Source organism: Dipodomys ordii, unplaced genomic scaffold (genome assembly GCF_000151885.1).
Source record: "Dipodomys ordii isolate 6190 unplaced genomic scaffold, Dord_2.0 Scaffold27, whole genome shotgun sequence".
Classification (NCBI taxonomy): Eukaryota; Metazoa; Chordata; class Mammalia; order Rodentia; family Heteromyidae; genus Dipodomys; species Dipodomys ordii.
This window is the reverse complement of record NW_012267243.1, coordinates 10,405,824-10,430,741: the sequence shown is the minus strand read 5'-3', so window position 1 is coordinate 10,430,741 and position 24,918 is coordinate 10,405,824. Positions and strand designations below refer to the sequence as shown.

The following is a 24,918-nucleotide window of genomic DNA, read 5'->3' as shown; positions in this document are numbered from 1 at the left end:
AGATCTCTCCTTCCTCTAGGTATCTGTCTAAACGTTTTGCCTTTGTCATGACCTCCATGCTTAAATAAATAATAGCCCTTGCCCCTGATCTCTATATGAGCACCCTGCTAATTTCTTTTTCTTTGCTTGTTTTGTTTCTTTTCAATTTCTCCTTAAAACTCAAACAGGGCCTGGCTTGTTCTTATTAAAGAGAAATGCTTGTGTAATAGATGAATGAATGGCTATTGACACAAATCTCATGGGAGTTGTAAAGATGAGGGGGATCTTCAAGAATTGCACCTGCATCAAAGCACAGTCATTCTCTAAAACACCACATCCGCGGCATCTGCGGCCAAAGGCAAATGAAGAAAGGGAGGAGAATAGTAGGAGGGAGAATACTACTCTCTTCTTCCCCTTCCAATGATTTGGTGACACTAAAAACCATTCAGATACATATCCAGTAAATGTGGAAATCACTATGTTCAATTTTTACATAACATTCTATCTATCTATCTATCTATCTATCTATCTATCTATCTCTCTCTCTATCTATCTATCTATGAGCTTCCATGGGAGGCTTAACTTTTCTTTTAGAAAGCAGGGATGTTAATTCCTACTGAAATTTCTAAAGTATAAAAATCAAGAAATCCAAGACATTGTATTTATAAACCCCTTTATTAAATGGCAATTCCTTTGTATAACTACTTTCTAAAAATTAAAAATCAAGGAATTTCTGGCCTTTTTGAAAAGCACACATTGAGTTGATATATATATATATATATATGAATATATAGAGAGAGCTATATAGATCTATATCTATATATAGATATGGCTATACAGAGATACTTTCCAGGACTTCTGCACAGGAAAGCATTAGCAGAGTAGGCCCTGCCTTCAGAAAGACCTGAAGGACCCTTGCCTGGCTTCTGAAGGTAATGTCCTAAGCTGCTGGAATATTCTTTCTGAGCCTTCTTGCTGTGTGAAGTAAAGCCATGTCTCCTTTTGGTCTCTGGGAGGTGCTGGAGGCTGAGTAGCTAAAGTCAGGCATAAGGATGCTGTCTGCCCCATCCAAAGGAACGGCAGACACTATCTAGATACCTCTGCCAGGGCTGTCTGGAGGAAGGATGGAGTGCTCTCTAGCTGAATGGAGTATATTTGCCATCTTGGTAAAATCTGGTCTAGAAACAGCTGAGACCAAGGAGCTGGCCAGGGGTTTTGCTGTGCACAGCAGCACTGCGATTCTTTTTAAGAATGCTTGTTCACTCATGGAGTTTCAGCGCCCCGCCACACACACACAATTGGCCTGCTACTCCTCTGCAGTGTTAAGAGCCGTTCACATCACACGTCACAGAAGAAGCTTCGTGCTCCCACACAGCAGGCCTGGACATCCATAACTTCCAGGGACCAAGAACAGGAGGACAAAGGAGGAGAGGAGAATCAGCTTTGCCCTTGGCATAATTGTAGAGAAGGGCTGAAGAGTTGATCAACAAAAAGTTTTTGATTTTCTGTTTTCTTGTGTGCATGTGTGTGTTGGTTGGGGGTGTTATTGGAAGTAATTAAGCATAGTCCTGAAATAAGTATCGTTTCCCTTGTATAAGAGAGATTTGGTGACTTTGGGTCATAAAAGGACATTTCCCTTCATTTTCTCAGAGTTGAAAATGATAGACTTTGGCTCCTTTTCTAAGTTTTTTGAGAAACAAGATCTCTCCTTGACAAAGTCTTTCTATGTCCTCCAAGCTGGCCTGATACTCACTATTCGGACTATTCAACCTGGGCTGGATCCCAACTTGAGATTCTCCTGCCTCGGCCCCCCAAATGCTGGAATTAGAGGCCACCACCACAATGTCTTGCCTTGCCTTTCCTTTCCTTTCCTTTCCTTTCCTTTCCTTTCCTTTCCTTTCCTTTCCTTTCCTTTCCTTTCCTTTCCTTTCCTCTCACTCTATTTCTCTCTCCCTCGCTCCCTCCTTTTCTTCCTTCCTTCCTTCGTTGCTTCCTTCCTTCCTTCCTTTCTTCTTTTCTTTTTGTGATACTGGTATCTGAACTTTAAGCTCACTGGGCTTTCCTCCTGACACTTTACTACTTGAGCCATGCTTCCAGCCTGAGTTTTGGCTAGATATTTTGAAGGTAGAGCTCATAGTCTTTTCTGTCAGGAGGGGCCTCCAGCTGTGATTCTCTGGCCCCCAGCCTCCTGAGTAGCTAGAATTACAGGCATGAGCTCCCAACACCTGGAGTGTTTTGTTTCTTTTTGATGACTCTAAACTCAGAAATATTAGATAGTAATCAGTCAATTTCAAACCAACCATTTTTATTTTCAAGCATAAAACACAACCTTCAAAATGGCTTGGTTTTTAACTAATAAAGATTTTCTTGACGAGGATCACATAGATCTGCATTAGTAGAGATGACCAGAACGAGAAAAATCAAAACACAGACTCATCTTTTCCTTCCAGGTGACAATGAAAAAGGGTTCAGTGATAGAAGCTGGTGAGGTTTTTGTCTTGGCTTTCAGTGGAATTCACCATTTCAGTTCACACCATAGATCAGAGAGTATCTATATTTTATTTATTTTGTTAAGGAAATTATTATTGAATGTTTGCTCTTAATCTCACTGTAATTTCTTAGCAATGTCTTGGCAAACAAGAACAATAGTGTCATGCTGGATGTAACTCAGATGAATGCTAAGATCAAGATTTGTTTGATTTATTTCCCCTTTGGCTGAGATGACAAGTTGATTCCAACGGACTGCCACGACACCAGGCCTTTCCAGCTTCATCTATCGTTGAAAGGCCTGTTCTTGGCAAAGAAAGAAGCCCACATCTGTGAAGTCTATAAGCATGTCCTTGTTTTCTTTTGCCCTGAGATGTTTTTCCCCCCTCTATCTCCTTGTACCTAAGTACAAACCCAGTTGGCATTCAGTCCCCATGACCTCAAAATACTTTGCATTTGGATCATGTGTGATTGAACATGAGCTTGAAACTTTTGACTTATTTTTTTAAGTTGGCAGTAATGTTTTTATTCAGTTTAGGATCTCCAAGCTGGTACCTGTTATTAAAGTTCATGCTTTAGTGCCAATGCAACAGCATTCACCAAGATATGAGGTTTTCCCTTCTCTTATAGACTGGACAAACAAACTATCTCTCCCCTCTTACTCCCTCAGTTCTAGTCAGTGGGTACTTGAAAAGCTGTGCTCACACATAAGCACATGTACATGCACACAAATGTGCATGTCTGATGATTTTTGTTATGAAATTTCAATGCAATCTTTGACATGCTACTTACAAAGGCTGTTTTAAGTTGAGAAGTTTTAAATAAAAAAAATTCTTTTAAAAAAATTCTTAAAAATTGTGCATAGCAAGAGTTAGTCTGTGTTGTCTTTATCCTAGGCCTTGTTGTCCTTTACTATTTCTCCTTCAATGTAAAGGATTACAAAATAGTCATCTCATTGTAGCTAGAATGTTCTGTAAACTTGCCTAGGCAAAGGAGATCTAACATACATTTGCAGACTTACTTTGCTTCTTTTTGATCTCATTGTTAACATGTTACCAGAAAATATTCGTTGTACTAAAAATGCTTTTGGAATTCAGGGATTGTTTGGTATATATACAATAAATAAATAGTCAAGTCCACTACCTATAGGATCACAAAATATGTTATCTACAGTCATACCTACATTCAGTCCTACAAAATCATTTCTCCAGTTTCTTAAATATTTTGCACATTTTATTTGCTTCTAAACCTGAAAATATCCAAAAAGCTGCAAAATTAATTTCAAATCAGGACCAATAAAGGCTAAACATCTTTAGATAGTCTTTTTTCATAATAAGTTTATTATACTTAAAACACATATTTAATGCTTGTGAAAGCATTGGTACTATATATTAATAATTTGGCAAGTGAGGTTAAAATATGGAGACATCCTGGATGGAGGTTTGAAGGTCATTTGGAAGAATCATATCAACTATGTTAAAGTCTTGATGGGAAATCCTGGGGTCCAGCAAAGAAAGAAAGAGAAAGAGACAGACAGTAAGACAGACAGACAGACAGACAGGGACAGAGCAAGACAGAGGGAGGATTTTTGAGGAATAGGACATTGAGTAGCTACAGCATTTGGTCAGAGCAGGCCCAGGACAACCCTAGCTTCTATCATGATGCTGTGGTTTTGCTTCTTCCTTTGTAGTCACAGGTGATACAGAATCCAGTAATCAGTGTTTTCTGACTTGTAGCTTCTGACTTTCATAGCACAACCCTTTCTTCTATTTTTCATTTTTCAGACTGAACTATCTCAATAGCTAAAAAACAAGAACTCAATTATACTGTCTCCCTCACAGGCTCTTACCTCATCTTAGATGCTGAGTTACTGTTCTTTATCCGAAGTTATGAGTCAGGATTTCTTAGTCTCATTCATACTTGTTGGATTTTCCATCTGCATCTGAGTCTAAGTAGCTTCTTGAAGGCTTGCATGTAGATCCTTATTGAGTATGTGGGCCTTTGGGCCAATGATACAGTCTTGCCACTTAAGGTCAGTCAGATTGCAAATGTCTTAAGATGCTCACCACACTGATGACACTTCGGTTTAATTGCTTCTCTGTGTGCTAGTACTTAGGGCTTGAACTCAAGGGCCTGGACACAGACCCTTAGCTTTTTTCTCAAGTCTGGTACTCTACCACTTAAGCCACAGCTCCATTTCTGGCTTCTTGGTGGTTAATTGGAGATAGAGTTTCATAAACTTTTCTTCCAGGGTTAGCTTTGAACTGGTATCCCTAGCCTCTTGCTTAGCTAAGATTACTGAGCCACTGAAGTTTGGACTCAGGACCTCACGCTTGCTAGGCAGACACTCTACCCCTTGAGCCAGGCCTCAGCCTTTTTTTTGTACTTTATTTTTCAGATAAAGTCTCTGTCCTTTTGCCTAGGGATATTCTCAGACAATAATCCTACCACCTCCTGCATAGGAGATTAAAAGTGTGCACCTCATATCCTATTCAATTTAATTACATTTTTGGAAGGCTGTTAGTATGAACACCACAAAGTCAGAACACTGTTCCTGCTTTATTTCAGCTAGCTTTATTTTTCTATTCCCCAGTGTCTAGCAAAATGCCTAGTACATAATCAGAACTCATTGAATTCTGGTTACTGAGTGTTAGTGATGCTGATGATATTCAAATAACAGCCAACATTGATGAACAATCATGAGACTTCTATGAATAACACAAATGAAAAAGTTAATGACATATTAAAAACATCTTTTATTTTTTATCAGTTGCTGGAAAGTAAAGAAATAATAAGGAGATTTTCCCCCTTATGTTACACATTTTGTTGTAAGGCCCAGAACTTGAGTTATAAGAAAAGGTCAGAGTTGCTTCAAGTAGCAATATATTTTCGTGATTCAAAAGTTAAAAATACAAAAAAAAGTACATCATAGATGCTGTTCAAATTATGCCCTGATAAATTCTTGGTACATTATAAATATCATGAAGTCCATAAAGCATCTAATATACCTAAACTGCAGACTAGCATTGCTTAGGCGCTCAGGATACTGTAGAATGTTGTTTGTCTGTTCTGTAGAGCATAGAATACAATGGACATCTCTCCTGAGAACTTAATCTCAAGTCTCTGCTCCATCCGTTGAAAGCCAAAAGTCTCACTGTCTGTGTGACTGTGGGAGGAAAAAGCCCTAAAGCGTCCAAGTGGCAAGCATTATTAGAATTATTTAAAGTGATCCTAGATTGACAAGGCTTCCAGGTGCCTGCCAGAAGCAAATGTGGAGCCTCTTGAGAGATAATAAATTTTAAAGCCAGGTTCCAAGGAGTTCTCTTGGATTATGGTTCGGAGTACATGATCTCACCATTAAAAAATCACAGTCACAAGGAAGCAAACTCTAAGGATGAGCATCATGAAAGCTGGATCTCCAAATCAGATGTATAGATACTAGAGATAAGAACTACAGGATAAAAAGCTTACTGTTTATTTTTAAATGAATTGCCAATGTAATTAAAAGTACAAGTAAGAAACCAATGTAATAGAAAATGTGGGAATGTTTATCTCAGGACTCTCTAGGCACTGACTGCCTTGTGCTTTTCAGTGGTCCTGGAATAATCCTATTTTAGTGTCTTTAGTGTTTTCTTAGGATCTATCAGAGTCTAGAATGCTCTTCTCTGCCATATTCAGATGGTAGTTTTCACTTGTAGGTCTTTACTGGAAAGTCGACTTTTTAAATGAGGATTTCCACATGTAATATCTTGCCAACTGAGCCACCCATTTGTAGATCATTTAATTCGGTTTCAGCTCTGTGAAACCTTTCACACCATCTCATCTGCAATCTGATGTTGGAAAGCTTGTTTCTAGAACAAAATGTGGGGCTCAGGCTTACCTGGCACCTTCTTTTTTTTGGGGGGGGGTCCAGTCGTGAGGCCTGAACTCTGGGCCTGGGCGCTGTCCCTCAGCAATTCAGCTGAAAGCCAATGCTTTACCACTTGAGCCACAGCGCCACTTCCGGCTTTTTTCTTTTTGCTTATGTGGTGCTGAGGAATCAAACCCAGGGCCTAAGGCATGCAAGACAAGCACTCTAGCACTGAGCCACCTTCCCAGCCCGTCCTGGCACCTTCTTTATCCTTGCTCAGGAATTATTATTTCTCTCAAGAGCCTCGTCTTGTATAAAGACTCAGAACAAAACTTAGGTGCTATGAGAGTTCATTGCAATCAGGAAACCATTTCAATCAATTCTAGGACACTTTTTGTGATTTATATCTGTTTTGAGTAGCAATGTAGTTTTGTGATTCAAAAGTTAAAATTATAAAGAAATACATTGTCATTGTCCTTCAACTTAGATGAGGTTGTGTCCTGATAAACCCTTTGTAAGTTGAAAATACCATTAAGTCAAAAATAGCAGCTAATACGCTTAAGCTACAGAAGAGCATTGCTTAGAATACTGTGAAGTATTGTCTGTCTGCCTTTGTAATCATGTCACCACCTGAGACCTGGAGTTCGTTCTTGCTGCTTAGCGTTGTGAAAATAACATGCCATACACATACCGTGCGCCAAGGCAAAGATCAAAATTCAAGATTTCTACAGAATACATATTGACTTCACACTATTATGAAGTTGAGCACATCGAAGTTAAACTGTAGTTTCAAGTTGGGGATTATCTAAATACAGTGTTTTACTTCCAGTTCCTGGAACTTAGTCCATTCTCTTGATTAGGTTCTTTCTACCATATATCCTATTCTATCACCACCCTTCCTTTTCTTAACCTTTCTTTGTAACCCCACCTCCTAGGTTAAAAAAAATGTTAATGGAGGGACAAAGGGTGAACCAATGTAGCAATGGAATGAACTATGCAACTTGTGAGTGGAGACTAGAGGGAAAAATTGGGAGAGAGGGAGAAAAGGGGTTGACACTGTCCAAAAGGAAACGTGCACATTGCTTTACTTGGGTAACTGCAACACCTCTGTATGTCACCGTCATCATAACAATACAGTAAATTTTTCAAGTTCCTTATTTATCCTTACACTATTTTCATTTTGGAAACACACATTCTCCCTTTGACTTCCACACTTCCTGCTTCTGTGCGATAAATAGCTGAAGAGCAGTAGGCAATCTCTCTATAACAGTGCATAGGGATTAAAACTATGCTGAAAAACTAGATACTATTACAGAGTTGCTCAGCTAATTGTTACTGGCTATTGAGTTAAAACTCTAATTAATAACACCACAGGGAGGATTCTTGTGCTAGCCTGATTTTTGTACTATTTTGCTGGTAGGTGGAACACATCCTCAGAAATGAAGTTTGTGCGTCGAAGACATCTCTAATTTTCCTAGACACAAATTTTCCTGCATAAAAGTATTACAACCTTATTTCCTACCGGCTAAATAAACTTTCAGATTGCACATGGAAAAGGACCAATTGTGGTGGTTTGCACAGTACTTCTCTTAATATGACTGGAATTGAGCATCTTTCATGCAGTTGATGGTCATTCATTCTATGAACCCTGTTCTTCATAGTGCTGACAGTTTAATAGTTGTTGTTCTTTTTCTTGATTTATAGCTCCTTGTATATTAGGGAAAATAATCTTTTTTGTGTGTCCTCTTTCCTCAATGTAAGTTTTAAAAATATCTCTTTATTAGTGTATATCAATTGGACAAAGGAGTTAATTGTGATTTTTTTCCATAGATACATACGTACTTTGATAAACTTTACCACTTCTCTTTATTTGTATGTACTTTCATTTGTCAGCCTTTTGTCAAATAGCTTTTGGAGTTTTAGAAAGGCTTTCCCTGGTTAAAAGGAATCACATTTCACCAATGTTTTCACATGACATTTGTATGAATATTTTTTTCTAACATGTATGTATTCACTTTTGGACTTTTTCCCCAGAATGTAGTAAGATATCAGCACAACTTTTTCTTTCTCCAAGTGACAATCCCAGCTACTAAAATGGACTTCTACAGGTTGTTGATATAAAAATCCTGATTTCTCATAGTCTTGTTCCTCGTGAGTATTGGAGCTGGTTTTTAGAATTTCTATTGTTTCATTGGCCTACTGAGTTAATTATACTGATTTCTCATAGTCTTGTTCCTCGTGAGTATTGGAGCTGGTTTTTAGAATTTCTATTGTTTCATTGGCCTACTGAGTTAATTATATTCAGTTCAATACTGCTTTAATCCTTTGCATGTATATTACACCTTCATATCTGAAGGTGTCAGCCTAGGCATTGATGTAATTCTTTTAGGGCTTCCTTCGATAATATTGTGTATTTTTCCACATAGACTTAAGAATTATACGTTTAAGTTTCAAAAGAGAATTATTTTAGTATTTTTGTTGGGATCTTAAGTGAACATTTTATTATAACATATTCAAACTGAGAAATCCTGAGTAGTCAGGCTATCAGTATTTTCAGCATTTTAGTTCTTGAGCTTCATAACTGCTTAAAAATAGAGACTTTTCTGACTTGAATCCAGAAATAATAATTATATAAAACTTATATTTACTTAAGGCACTGTTGTATTTCTGGTATCAATGATTCCAGGTTTTTCAATTTAGGGACTTAAAAGCTTTCTGGAAGCTTGGCTCACACTGTTCACTTGCAGGTGAGGAGTTCACTTCATGAGGTAACTTTGTCCATATTTTCCCCCCAAAAAACTCCATTTGATTCCAAGTTTTATACTTTTTAAATTAAAACCATTTTCTCCTAAAATGATTAAAAGTACTCTAGGGAAGAACCACTGGTTTGGAGGTCTATATACAATTGTGTCATTTCTGGCTCAAGTAATTTTTAGGTTGCCTGGAATTTTAACAATAGTCATGAGGTTCTTTTACATTGAACAGACTTTGGGCTCTTCAGCCCAGAATTTTGAGTAAGCAGTGTGAATATTCCTGAGATTCCTACCTAGAACTGTGACTACTATTGCATGCATTTAATTGTCTCTGTCTAAAAGAGTCTATCCCGAAGTTTAAATTGTATCTCCTTAGATAAATTGTTTGACAATATACAATGATACATAAAACAGTAACATGTGGAAATAGTATCACTGAAAAAAAAGAGTCCAGAAATGTAGGAGGTGAAGCTTTCTTAATGACTGTATTACACCCACACAACACATATAATTTTTTGTGATTACTAGTTGTACTATTAAATAGGATTCCTTAATATGAATTATGTGCAGTGTGGGTGAACTTGAGATTTTTATAACAATTCTAACATGTACATTACTTGAGGCTTGTGATGTTCAATGCAGTTATAGCAAATGTTGATTTTTGTTTTGAATTTTCCAAAGAAAATAATCAGAAACTTAAAAGTGACTAGAGTTTAATGAGGTTTATGTGTGAAGTATTATGGAAGTTTTCGTATTTCTCTGTGTGTTCTGACTGCACACCATGATTATTCATTCGGCACCTTTGTGTAGAGACTCCTGTCAGTGTGGCCAGCATTGGTGATCAATGATGAAGATAGATAGCATAATTCATATTATTGACCTACTGAATAGCTGAGTGGGGAAAGGAGCATAAGAAACAACTACAAGAGAAAGTGAGGAGAACTTTGCCAAAGTTCCATTGTGTTAGTCAGGGTTGGGGTCCTTGTGTTAAGCATCGGAGGTTTAAAGGAGGAAAGGCATATTTTATCCAGTGGTTTTCCCATGATGGCTGAGTCCATCATGGCTGAGTCTGAGGTGTGGTCGCACAGCATGGCAGGAGGACTTGGAAGAACAAGGCTGCTTACCTCTCAGAAGCCAGGAAGCAGAGAGAAGCAACAAGTAGGCATCTGAGTTAAAATGCGCCCTCCAGAGACCCACCCTCCAGAGGCCCGCCCTCATTGGCATGCTTCCTCTCACTGAGACTTGCCCTCCAGAGGCCCACAAATTCTATTAAAATTGTGAATTCATCAATGATGAAACTACTGGGTAGATCAAAGCCCGAGTGATTTAAGTACCTCTAGAAACTCTCTCTCTGTCTCTCTCTGTCTCTCTCTCTGTCTCTCTCTCTGTCTCTCTCTCTCTCTCTCTCTCTCTCTCTCTCTCTCTCTCACACACACACACACACACACACTTAGGCATCTCTCAATCCAATTAAATTGACAATAATCAAGATTAATTATGATATTCACAAGTCAGATGATTTTTTAGATATTATTGTAACCCTTAGGTTACGTATTAGTCTTCTGATGGAATTGGGAAAGTCTGATGTGATATGAAGATGTGTCCAAAGCATGTAGAACAGGAAGTAAGCTTGAAGAAGAAGTGGCATGTGGTGATTATCATAGTCTCTATGGGAAAAGATTAAACTTTGATAATATTGTGAGTGATATCCTGTGCGCTGTGTGGCAGGTAGGCTAGCAGAGAGAAGACAGTCACTATAAAACCATGGAGACTGGGTATGATTGAGTCAAAAGGAAGTAACGTATTTATTTCCTTGCTTCTTGATTAAGGCGATACTTGGAAAAGTTATTTAAATGGAGACTATAGCCATAGAATAAATATGAAGGAGAGTTTGATTATATACATTAAAATTTAAATCTTTCTAATTTCTAATTCATAATTCTTTTGCAAATGTTTTGTTTTTTAAATTGTATTTGTTTTTGTTCTATTCATTTATAGGAAAAAGGATTGCAATGTTTAAAATAGTTTCTTTCTTATTTGGGGGGGTTTGCGCTAGAATTTAAACTCAGGACTTTGCTTACTAGGCAGGTGCTCTGTAGCTGAGCCACACCTCCAGGCCTTTCTGGGCATGCAACTGGACTGGGTGCTTTACCTACTTTAATACACCCAGTTTCCTCCACTGAGGAGGATCTCACAGGTTTTTCTGTCCATGCTGCCCCAGCACCATCATCTTCCTCACCTCAGACTCTCACACAACCAGTTTGAAAAGCACAAGCCATCACATACAGCTGGTGGTGGAGAAGGGGGTCTTGCAAACTTTACTGCTCAGGCTGGCCTGGAACTGTGATCTTCCTAATCCAGCTTCCAAAGTAGCTAGGATTATGGATCTGAGCTATCACCACCTGGCTTGTTTTTATTTCTTTTAAGTCAAATTATTGAGGCTGTTGAAAGAAGTGACACTGATCAAGATATATTATATTCATAAACAGCTTTGTTAAGTGGTAAAAAGAAAAAGAAAAGCAGTTAAATGTAGTGGGAAGACACCCCCCTCCTCAGGCAGACAAGCCCACCTAGTTGTCCGGAGTGACAGAGCACACTGCAACAAAGTTGTTAACAAAGAAGCAAGTTTATTGAGAAGGTTCCTACATGGACCGGACAGGCCAGGCCACAGCACAGGCTCAGGAGCTGATACTGCGACCCTGGACGGCCCACAAGCTAGGGTTTTCAAGGCAAAATTCATGCGATCAAGCCTGACCACACGCAGGTGACCAATGGGTTCGCAACACACACAAAGGATTGCAGAGTCATGTTAGGCCACACACAGGTGGCCAATGAGGTTACAGTTTATCTGTAATGGCTGTTTAAATCAGCCTATCACATTGGTTTAAAATGGCACACAAATTTAGTGGGCAAGGCGAGGTCTACCTTTTGGTGTGCAAAAGGCAGGGTTTACCGTAAGCAATTGGTGTCCCCAGTTTGAGCTAGATTACAACCTGGCTGTTTTATGGGTCAGTCTTTAACTCAACAATCAAGGGTGGGTTAGGTTGTTCAGGGGAGGGGGACCAGATGCATTTTTTTCATTCCGGGAACTAGGCCCGTTGAGTCTAAAATCCCTAAAATGAAGGCACAACTCAAAATGGAATCATGCCAGCTTGGGCCCCATCTCAGGGTCCACTTCAAAGAACATTCAGGTTCAAAATCCTTTGCAACAGATAGAACTTGAAGAAGACTTTAAGATAGATTTCTCTCCGGGCTCTGAGGCAGCAGTGTGAGTAGTGGCATTCTTGCCTCTTAGCCACCGTTACCATAACCTCTCCCTACACCACGGTGCTGGTCCAGGGGTGTCTATAGGCAGATAGACACTTGTGTCTGCCTCATATCACTCTGCATGAACAAAGACCGAGCTTTGTGTAAAAGGCGCCTTTGGCATCATGCTGCAGTTCAAATAGTAAATGATTTTCCATTATGAGGTAAATAGAGCATTGGACAGAAAGAGATGTTTCGATATCTCTGTATCATGGTGCTTTAGCTCCCTGGCTACTGCACAGGCTCACTATTCACAGAAAGTTCACATAGAGAAACTGAAGCCCTTAATGAATGGATTATGACTAGATGTCTCCACCACCATTCTTGTCAACCAAGGAAGCATTCAAAGAAGTCACCAGACTTACTCAAAGAAGTCGTCAGACTTACTCAAAGACTTCTTTGAATTATATTAAAGTAGAAAAAGAAATTATATTAAAGCAGAGATTATATTAAAGTAGAGAAAGCCAGAGGCTTACAGCCAAAGACTTGTTTCAGGAAGGGAAAAGAGGACTATTTAAAACCTTGTGGGAACAGAGAAGAGGTCGAGTCCAGGAACAGGCGCAGAATGTTTGATCACAGATTCCCGTGTGGAACTATGCAGTCCTGTACAAGATCATGCAATCCTTCACAGAAAGTGGAAAGCCCTACCTCACTGGTTACCAGCTCGGGACAGCAGGCTGAGGCTAAATTCTCTGAACTACTTTCAATTTACCAGGGACTGTTTCTCAGAAACACCAGTACCCCTGAATCTTAGTCCTCAAGAATATAATTGTGATCCATACAACGTAGAATCCAGAGTCCCCAAGCACCTTTCCTTAGGACACAATAGTAGTGCCCCTCAGTCCAGTCATAAACAGATACATCACAACAGGAAAAGGCACCCAGAAGGCAAAGGAAAACCAGAGGAAGAGCAGCCTAAGCATCCGAGGAAAAGAAGTCCTGAGAAAATGGATTTAGACAAACGCAAGAGCATCCAGTGAAAGAAAACAATGGTGGAAACAAACTCTACGGGACAGAACATGAAAGCTTAAGAATCGAAAGGAGAAAAATAGTCAAGATGTAGCCTCTAAGAAAGAGGACTTTAAGCATAGGGAAGTAAAAAAGGAAGGAGGCAAAGAAAGGCAGAGGAGGAAATGCTGTGGGACCAGTCCATCGGTGGAATTTGAGGCTCTCTAGTTCTCCTGAGGTCCAATTGGGAAGAGCTGAGGAGCTTAGTTCTATGATGTTCATGTTACTTTTCTTATGTGAACACATGCTTCTAACTAAGTCCAAGTGGATGGGAAGTATTTAGTGTGTCTGGTTTCCCACATGGAAATTACTTTTCCTCATTTTCCAAAAGCATTATTAACATTTTTCTTATGTGCAATGCTCCTTAATAAGAGTGGCTGTGCTTTTATTCAACAAATTGCTATGATAGTAGAATTATTTTTCCTGATAAAGATCAATTTTCAATTGGAGAATTAATACACTGCAGAATATGCTTCTTATATTTTAGTTTTGAATCAGACATTTTTACGTTCGTTGGTTTTCTCTATGAAGCGAATTCCATTTTTTTTCCTTTTTAGATCTAACTTATAGTGCATTGTCTTGGATGGAAAGTGAGAAGTGAAATGTATTATAATAATCATAGTAGACTTATCTTGGATAGGATTTTAAAAGTTTCCAAGAATCCCCGTAGAAAAATCAGTTTATACTCTGGAAATGTGTATAAAACAGTGTTCTATTTTCTGCGCCCCTCCCCACCAAAAGATAGAGACGTGTGTGTGTGTGTGTGTGTGTGTGTGTGTGTGTGTGTGATATAGCCATGGAATAACAACAACTCTATTTCATTCTGCTTTCTCGAGCTGGAGATGTTACTTTGTGCACTCCCTTTCACCCTTGCTCCTGGCAGCCTTGGACCCTGGAAATCCCCCTGATTCCCTTCTGGTGTCTAGGCAGCAGCTTTGACAGGAGTTATTGGGACAGGATGGGGAATTGTCCTGGTGGAACCCGCCATAGCTCGATGATTGGAGGCAATCTCCGCCTTAGTTTCATTATACAGGAGCTACACGCTTTGCTGACTTGGATGCTGAAACTACAAAGCTTGATGGAGGTTTACTGAAAGGTTGGTGTACTAGTGCCAAGTATAATTTCCCCCAGAGCTACCTGAAGGTGGCCGCAAGCACAGGTTTTAAAAGTAATGGAAATATGATTGATGGCACGATCTTAACAGACATTGAAGAAAAGTGAGGCAAAAAGTTAGGCATCTCCGGCTTAGATTGGCAGAAACTTCTTGCAGTTGCCCAACTGTATTTCTTTTTCAACCTGGTACAGAAATAAGCTTTACTCTTAGCCTTCCTTCTTATTCAAGTTCTCACAAATGGAACTGAAGGAAGAAAGTGTCTCTTTTAAGAGGCAGATATGCCTTTCCCAGGCTCTCTTCGACTACTGGTTGGTTACACATAAGTGATCGTGAAGTTCCAGGGTTTGTAGGTGGATACTCAGATAGAAGAAAAATGTGCTCTTGAATCATTATATGGAACGCCACCTCCTCACAAGGAATATCAATTATATCTTTATAGGAGAAAAGCACTTATCTGAAAGGCCCACAAGGTTCTCATGACAATGTCGCATTTAGTTTACCTTAAATGGGAAAGGAATTAATCACTGGACTATGTGATCTAAGTAAATTTTCAGTCCAGTTTATGTTTATGATATGAAGTAAAAAATTGTCATGAAGGACAGACACACACACACACACACACACACACACAGATACAGTACTGGGATTTAAACTCACAACCTTGTGCTTGTTAGGCATGTGAGACATACCACCAATCCTTTTTGCTCTCATTATTTTTCAAGTAAGGGATTTGTGGTTATGCCAAGGCTAACCTAGACTGCAATCCTCCTATTTTTGCTTCCTATATAGCTAGGATGATAGATAGGCAGCACTTCACCCACTTTTCGATTGGTTGAGATGGGGGACACAAAAACTTCTTCCAAGGTTGGCTTCTCCCAGTCTCTGCCTATTGAGTAACACAATCAGGCATGAGCCACATTGTTCAGCAAGTATAGTTTGGCTTTGTTTTTTTTTTTGTTTTTTGGGTTTTTTTTTTGTCCGTTGTAGGGCCTGAACTCTAGGCCTGGGTGCTGTTGTCCCTCAGCTCTTCAGCTCAAGGCTAGTGCTCTACCACTTGAGCCACAGTGCCACTTGTGGCTTTTTCTGCTTATGTGGTGCTGAGGAATTGAACCCAGGGCCTCATGCATGAAAGGCAAGCACTCTACCACTGAGCCATCTGTGCAGCCCTAGCAAGCATAGTTTTAAATCACTTAAATAAGCAATGTACTTTGAAACCAGTGAAAGTGGCCCAAAATAATCCTTCATGAATTGTCTGAATGGTACCCCAATAGTAGCCCATAGTTAAATCATTACTATCAAATAAAAAGAGAATGGTTTTTAAGTGCATGTGTCAATGACAGTCATTGATTCAGTGTAAATGGAAGGACAGACTGGGATGAGTATTAAAAAAAAGACAGGAAGTCATGAACTATTAGAAAACCTTCTAGTCTGAAGAGTTGAGGAGTGCTTCCCTGACTGAAGTGGCCTTCGAATCAAGATCTGACAAATGAACAAGAGTTTACTTGACTAGAAGAGGTGGAGGTGGAATATATTTCTCTGACTGATGAGGGTCTGAGCAAGGAAGAAGGAGACAAAGCCAGATGAGTGGAACTCTAGAGTAGGAGGATCAGTGAAGGCAGAAGATGAGGCCAGAACCACATAGACAAGGCCCTTGGGAAGAAGTCACTCTTCATCTGAGATCATCAGGAGACTGCTGAACAGGTAAGACGGGGGGCTAATATTTGTTGTGATTCTCATCAGTGTGTCAAGGACTAGAAGGAATTCGAATGGACAATGAGGAGACAACGAAGTGCTCACTGCTTTCTCTGGGAGAACTGGGAGAACCTGGAGAGCAGAATGTCCGAGGACCACAGAGCAGGGTGTGGGGTTGGAAGAGAGGAATTGGATTAAGAAGGTCTTTTTAAAGACTGAATTAAAGTAACCAGCAGTAACATGGAAATAGTATTTTAGAGAGTTCATTTTAAAATTCGGATTTACTGTCTAAAATCCATAAAATAACACTAGTAGAACTGAAAATGTCTTCCCTGGACTTGGCCCTCCGTGCAATCCGTTCACTTTGCCCTCATTGTTCGAACATTATTGCTGCGTATGAGGATCTTAAGGCATTTTTCTAGGCCTTCTACTTGTCTGTCTTCAATAAAACACCATTTCTCCAAGTAACATAAAACTACAATTCTTTCAAATTAATTGAAAACTTTACAGTAGTTTTCTTGGTATAAAGCAGATATAGTTTAAAGCTCAGAAAGGGGATTCTGGATTTAGTAGGGAAGGATCTTGGAATAATGTATTCCAGATGAAAACAGAGTGAGGTTGGAAGGCCCAAGTCCCTGAGGACTCTTACTTCTTAGGGCCCTTTCTGTCCCCTCCCCCAGCCTAATCTCTCAACTGTGCAACTGCAGAATTCCTCCAAAATTCCAGAATTCTAATGCTTTTCCTGTATTTCCTCAGAATTCCCAAGTAACAAAATGTTCACTAGGACTGCATTCTTTGTTTACCTTACCAAACTGCATTTATACCACTTGAATAAGCCATCTTTCTTTTAAAAAATTAATTGCCAAAGTCCCTTTCCTGCACATCATTGCTTTTATTACTTGTAGACTTTCTGGTTTTGTGTGTCGAACTAAGTTAATCAAATCGTTCTCGACCTGGAAGATTATTTATGATGCTTCTATAAATCATGCATAGAGGAAAAGTTTTGAAGGTTAGTGGGGGAAAAGCTCCTGGCAGACAGTAGAACAGATTTGAAGTGGGGATGAAGTATGTTGAGCTATAAACAGTATCAATAAAATAAATTGAGTTTCAGAGTTTCAGCGGGGATTTCTGGAGGTAGATTTAGAATCAAGAAAACATCGATACTAAAATCAGATTTTTTTTTTTACTGATGCCACTCCCTCGCCTTCTCCCCCATGGTTTTTTGGCTTCGTGGCTTCATCAGAGCAGATCTCTGACAAGAAAGCAGGAAAGATGCTTTCCTGAACTACTTTTAATAAAATGAAAAATTTTAACATATTTCTTTTTCCCTTCACAGCAAAAAATAGAGTGTGGATAGATAATGTATTTGTGGGTTATTGTGGTGCTCAGACCCAGCGTAATCAGATGGACTTTCGTGTCAAGCATAGGTTTACTGGTGGCGATTGGTCTTAGGCAAGTAGATGAAAATAGAGGAAATGTTGGACGTAGTCAAATACAGTTCCTACAGCCTTCCCCAGAAATGTAAGGTGCAAGTTGGTTGAAGAACCAGGGGGAGAAGCTGACCTGCTCCGACCCATCTGAAAGACATGCTTGCCTGCAGCTGTGACATCAAAGGACAGACCGCTCCATCTCACTTGATGAAAACTGGTCAGGGACAACCTAGCACAAACACTTCGATAAATGGGCAGAGGCATTTCCGTGAGCATCATTTTCAATGGTGTTCCAAAACTTCCACTGTGAATTGCTTGCTATTCAGAAAGCACTTTACTACACGTGTTTTTATAATTTAATTGCTTTTATAGATCCACATTTCTTTTTCTTTTTTGTGTGTCATGGAGTTTGAATTCAGGGCCTTACGCTTTCTAGGCAGGCAATCTACCCCTTGAGCCATGCATCCAGCATGGTGGTTTGGATGGAGTTTTATAGGCAGATTTCTATGGGAGACACCCTTGACCAATTCTTTTGTGAGGGAAAGATCAGGAATTTCAAGAAGGGGGTCAGAATTTTTTTAATAAGATGCATTTCTTTTATTTATTTTTTCCTTAGAAGGATCTTCTTGGACCTGTGGTTGCAGCAGCCAATTCTGCAAGGCTCCGTATGGAGATGTCATTTCAATGAAGCAAAGGACGGTGAATGGTCATCTGGTACCAAATCGGTTGGCCCAAGCTGGTTTAGGGTTGTTTTGAGCAGCCACTTGCTACCCTCATGGGCGTACCTCTGCAGCTGAGTCAGCTGTCACTGGCTCTAGCCACCGTACAGTGTGCCTGCTTTGTTCCTTTGCCTATCTATCTATCCTACCCCAGTAGCAAACAACAACCAACAGTTTTTTTTAAAAATAAGGGAAATTGTTTCTCATATCTACCTAAAAGTAAATAAATTACTAGTTAGGCAATTTTCAAGACAGATATTGAAAAGGGAGCTGTGGAGTCTGTCATCCTGCAGAACAGACTCTCCCCCTTCCTACAGCTCCTAGAATTGAGATTGCAGGATAGGGACCGAGAATTCTCTGAGATTTAGGAAAAGAGAGATAACTGACTAATAGGCATATTCGAATGAGGATACCCTTCAGAAATCTTTGTCAACATTTTTCTTTGGAATATTTTGTGCTCAGATGGATGATTCTTAATTTTTTTTTCACTGAATATCATGACTTACATTCACTCATTTGCTTTCCATGTCATAGATTCACTTAATTTCAGGAATAACTTTAAGATTTACAGAGCAGTCTCTTTTTTAAAAAAAAAAATCATTAAAATACATGTGCATTTAGGCAAAACAATGAGAGTACTTGATTTGTCTTAATGAAAATCTAACCAAATTTGTGACTTGCTTTTATAATTTTATTCCAGACTTGGCTGGGATTTATTAGTACTTGTATTGGCAAGAGCAGGCAGATTCGGTCAATGCAAGTAATAATTACTAAAATAATTAGCCATTGTTTTGTCTTTTTTTTAAAAAAACACTTGATTTTTCAGATATTATTGCAAAGTTGTTGATCTTTCATAATTTCCATATCTAAATTTTAACTTTCTTTGTCTGGGGGAGGGCAGTACTGGGACTTGAACACAGGGCCTGGTCACTGTTTCTGAGCTTTTGTACTCAAAGCTAGTGCTCTACTACTTGAACCACAATTCTACTTCTGGTTTCTTAGGTAGTTTATTGGAGATAAGAGTCTCATGAATGTTCCCACAAAACTAAACATAGGTCTTCCCTGTGATCCAGCCATACCACTCCTGGGCATCTACCTAGAATACCACAAGCCCAAGATAGCATAAAGACACTTATGTATCCATGTTCATTGCTGCACTACTCACAATAGCTAAGTTATAGAAATAGCCCACATGCCCTACAATAGATAAGTGAATCAAGAAACATAGTACTTATATTCAACAGGTTTTTACACAGCCGTTAGAAAGAAAAATACTATGTCATTTGCAGGGAAATGGATGGACCTAGAACAAATCATGTTACGTGAGGAAAGCCAAGCTCAGAGAGACAAAGAGCACCTGTTTTCTCTCACATGGAGAAGCTAGGTGAAAAACACATGAGAACATGATAAACTAAACAGGACTCCAGGCATTCACACACAGTGAGACCAAAGACGGATATTCTTAGGGGAGGAGCACAAAGGGGCAGTACATCTGTGTCTCTGATCATATAAAATAATATTCATCAAAATGAATCCCAGGAAATGGAAACAAGAGGGTGTTCTGTCTTGTTCATTTATCTGTCTTTGGGGGGCAGGGTAAAGGAGACACAGAAGTGGAGGGACAAAGGGTGAACAAATGCAGCAGTGGTACTCACTATGTTGAAAATGAGTTACACAACTTGTGGGTAGGGACAGGAGGAGAAAGCTGGGAGAGAGGGAAGGAAAGAAGGCGTGACGTAGTCCTAAAAGAAAGGTGCTCATTCCCTGACTTACGGAATGGTAGCCCCTCTGCACATCATATAACATTTTTAAAAATAATAATTTTTATAATGACATTTTAAAAAATGTCTTAAGGATTTACCTGTCTGAGCTGGCTTTGAACCACGATCCTCAGATCTTAGCCCCCTGAGTAGCTAGAATTACAGGTGTGAACCACTAGCGCCTGACCCAAATTTTAAATTTAGAAAGGAATTATTTTGCTGAAAAATAAGGGCCAATAATATAGGCATTAGGTTAATTCCAGACATAACGTGCCAGGCTGGCCATACATAGGAAAGTAACTCGGTACAAGATGCTATGCAGGGATCAGCAGGCCTTCTAGGAATTTGTCAAAGTTGCCTCTCAACAAAAAGTAGGTGATTTCTTTTCATTATCAGAAGGCTTGGATTTTCATTAAAATGCAAGTGCACTCCCAGCATGGTACTTGAAATTATCAGCCAGTTTATTTTGGTGTAAAAAAGGAAAAGAAGTTTTGAGACATCAACAGGTGACTAAAGTATGGCAGGGAATTAAAGAACCTAGAAATTCTGTGGTCAGACATTCTCTTTCATCAGTTACAATTACAAGATCTGTCTACCATTTTGAATCTAATGACCATACCCTGCAATAATAATTAAAATGCACAGTAGCCTTTTCTGAAGTAATGCAAAAGATATGCTTTTTTTTTTTAAACCTGAGCCTAGACTAGCAACCACGAATAAAGGCAAGCCTTGATTGGCATAACTTTGCAAAAGATAGGAGCAGAGTCCTGGTGTTAGTTAATTGTGTGGCATTCTGAGTAACAACTGTGGACCAACAGAAAGGGCTAAAATGCATATAATTCTTCTATTCGAATGAAGTGCAGGTACTGCAGCAACAAATGCCAATTTTTTTCCATATAGGGATTAATTACATGGTCAAGAGCTGGAATTTACAAGAAGACATATTAAATAAAATAGCAGGCCAGCTTGAACTGCATTCCCACAAAAGCAATAAAATGAGAATACCAAGAGAACTGGCAAATGTAATCTTTCACCTCTATGTTCAGGCACAGCTGTCCAGCCATACACAGGTCAGGAAAATAGAAATTTGTACTGAGCAAATTCTATACCACATTGGAAAGACTCTGCATGAGCATTTTTTTTTTGCAACCTCTGCTTGAGCTTGGGAGTTCTTCAAATATATACCTGACCTTGAGTGGGGACAATGATCTTTTTTGCCACTCCTGCCATTCCATTCTCAGATGGAATTCTTTTCTTTTATTCCTTCTGTCTTTGGCTGCACAAGCTCATCCCGTACTGCTGGCCCCGAAGGCCTTGTGGAGCCAATCACATCTACAGCTTGGCAAATATCTTTCTGAAAAGGGCAACTTAGCATCTTCAGCAACAGAGGTCAAAGCACAGTCATTTGTAGTAACTTAGCTGCAAAACCTGACTTGGCCTAATTCAAAAATCTTTTCAGGGCTACCCACTGCACTACAAACGAAATCCTGTCTTTATGATTGTCTACAATTCCTGCATGCCACACCTTTGCCCCTCCTTCCACTTCATCTCCCAACACCCTCTCCCCTCCCACCCCGGGGACAGTTGTGTGTGTGTGTGGGGGGGGGTGAAACGCTGGCTTCCTGCCAGCTCTTCACAAGTCTCCTTCCAGCCTCCTGGAATGTGGTCACTTCTGTGGAATGCCAGAGCTGCTTTCTGTGTCTGCCTGAATTTCATCCTTTGAGTCTCAGCTTATTTCCCTTCTGAAAGAGGGCTTTTGGAACCACCCTCCCAGACTAGGTTTCTTAATTCTGTCAGAGGTCTGTTTCAATGTCCTTCATAGTTTGTTTTGAGGCGGTTTCCCAATGCAGACTCGAGCACCGTAGAGTCTGACCATTCTATTCTTTAAAATCCACCATTAAATCATGTAGTGAGACATGATGAACACCAAAGCGTTTTCATCAGACTAGGGAAGACCAGAATGCTTTGTACAGGATATGAAAACCTATTTTAGAGTTATAAGTAGGTGTGTGTGAGTGTGTGTGTGTGCACGCGCACGCAAGACCATGATATAAAACATTGGTTTCAGGTAAAAGATAGAGCAAAGAATAATTCAAGAGATATTTATCAAATGGATAGTTCTATGTTTCAAATGGGGATGTTCACCAGGCTGGAAAACATTCAGAACTGGTAGTTGCTCCTGTGAGAATTAACAGGCGTTTGAAGCTTGTATCCTTAAGAAAATAAAGCATATTGGCTGCCATGGGAAATTGCATGAAGTTTCAGCGTTTGGTCTTACTATAGTTTTTCCAGTTTCTCTCACTGCCATGCCATCCATATTTTTCTTGGCATTCATTTTCCAGGTAGCAATATGGAACACTTAAAGACTTCTTCATCATATACATCTTAAGATCTCCTTCCAACAACAGGCTTCCTTGGGGGGAGGCACATGACGTCTTGGGGAGGATTGGAATGGGGTGCATCTGGAGCCTCGAAGAGTATATGAAGCACACCTTGACTTAAGCAGCACCAATATCTGTCTAGTGCACAGTCAGCAAAGGCAGGGATCCCTAATCCTTCAGAGAAGAGTACTGTCCATAGGAAAACCAAAGTCTATGTTTTGTTTATGTCAGCCAGTCTACTTGTTCTCACTGACTTGTGTGTGGTTAGGCGACACACATGCCGTTCTGGGGAAAATGCACTCACATACAGCGACATTAAGACATTAAAGACTTGCAGTGGAATGCTCACTTTGGTTTCTCTTTATTATTCGGCAGTGTTATTTCAAACTCAATAATTCTTTTAACCCAGTACAGTTAAATTTGAATTTTTCCCCCCAAATTCCTTACAGATTAGAAAAACACAAAATAACAAACCAATAATTAAAACAACAACACGGTTGCCAAATTAGAAGCCCAACCTAATTTTATTTTCCTTTGTAGTTCCCCATGCTGGGTGGGGGGGTGTAGTGGGGGGGAGGGAGGGAAGGAGTCTTTCTTCACATTCTACCCAAGCAACCATCATCCCACACCCACTTTCTTTTTAAAGGAAAACATTTACTTTTGTGACTTGGTCTTAGTGAAATACAAAGGCCCTCTTTGTGTGTGAAAATGAAACTGGGTGTGAGCCTTTTAAGGAAAAAATTAAAGAAGGATGTGTATGTGGGGGGTGGAATTCCCAAGTCTTTCTCAGTTGATCCTGCCTACCTCCTACTTAGAAGCCCCTGATGCTCTGCCCTGCAAGGTCCAGATGTATAAGCAAAACAGCACCTCCAAGGGCTCATGGCGGACACATACAAGCAGCAGGCCATGCAAACCAAGCTCAGAGAGAGGCCCAGGCAGACAGAGACCAGCACGTGCTTTCTTACAAGGCTTTTGTCCTAAAATGATTTTTGTTTTCCTCACATGCCCAAGCAAAAAGAAAGCTGGCCAAATGGGAACAACTCAGCTGAGATGGCTTTTTATAGGACTTAACTCTGGGGAAGTTTGAGTGGACTTAATGCTCTTCTGATCCCAATACTTTATGGGGACAAAATAAACAGTACAAAAATGTAATAAAAAAAAAGAAGTATTTTCAAGGGAATTTCTGGAAACTGGCTTGGAGATTCTTGAAAGATTGGTGATCAAGTCTCTATGCCTAGGGCACGTTCCCCACCTTCTGCCTTGTCTCTTAATCTCAGTTACTCTCGGCCCAGTGGATTGTTCTTTCTCAGTCAACAGCTGCTATGGTCTAATTCATTCTGAAATCAACTCTCAGTTTCCCCTATTGTCTCTTCCTGAAATCAGCCTTCATGGTCCCTCATTTTCCTGACGTACCCTGTTTTATTTCTTCCATATACAAGTTGTAGTATACTGTTCCTGGGCTGTGGAAATTCAGTGGACTGCTCAACCCAAAACTGTTCACCCTCAGTGAAGCATTTGACACTATCCATGGCCCCGCTGCTCTCAGCCTCTGTGAATTGCTTTTTATATTGCAATCACAGTTTATCTCTTCTTTCTCAGTTGCTGTTGATCTGTTCTTTTGTTGCTTTCTTTATGTTAACTTTCACTTTGTAATCTGATAGTTCTCCTAACACTACCAGATCAATCTTTGATGAGCCCATACCTCCTGTGTTTCCAATCATCTCCATACACATTGCCTTCTGCCTGATTCTCTGAAACTTTTAATCAAAGTCCTTCAATGATGCCCTGTTCCAAACAGGGTCAAAGCCCGAGTCTTTATAGGTCTGTAAGACCCTATGTCCATGGCCAGGTGGTATCTCTGAGCTGAAGGATGCTCAGGCTCACTCTCTAAGCTGGTCCCAAGCAATGTGTGTGTGATTCAAAGGACTTACCTAATACATACATTTTTCTCATTTTTTTTTCACTCCCATGCCAACTCTTAAGTTCCAACTGGACACAGTATTTTAAAAAAATTGTTATTTCTCATGGGGCTGGGAAGGTGGCTCAGTGGTAGAGTGCTTGCCTTGCATGCATGAGGCCCTGGTGAAAGGTGAAAGTTTGAGGCAGTGACCACGTGTTGCTTGTTTCTGTCTAGCAAAGCAACACATGGTGGTAATCAAAACACCTGGTTGATCGTGTGCCTATATAAGGCCTGCAAATCCTGAGCTCAGGGCTCTCCTCCTGGGCTCCGCTGTGTCAGAGAGTAGGACGAGGCCCGAGCTGCAGCCCGTTTACATAAAACAGCTGTAGAATCTGACTCTAGGTGGTCTTCTTGCGGGGGTCCTGCGACCTTGGCATAACACTGGGTTCGATTCCTCAGCACCACATAAGCAAAAAGAAAAAAGCCGGAAGTGGCGCTATGGCTCAAGTGGTAGAGCACTAGCCTTGAGCTGAAGAGCT

General features: G+C 39.9%; 1 pseudogene; it reads left to right on the top strand.

Annotated features, from left to right (window-relative positions):
- The window catches only part of LOC105985121, a 59,226-nt pseudogene that overhangs the window by 22,644 nt on the left and 11,664 nt on the right, over positions 1 to 24,918 (top strand).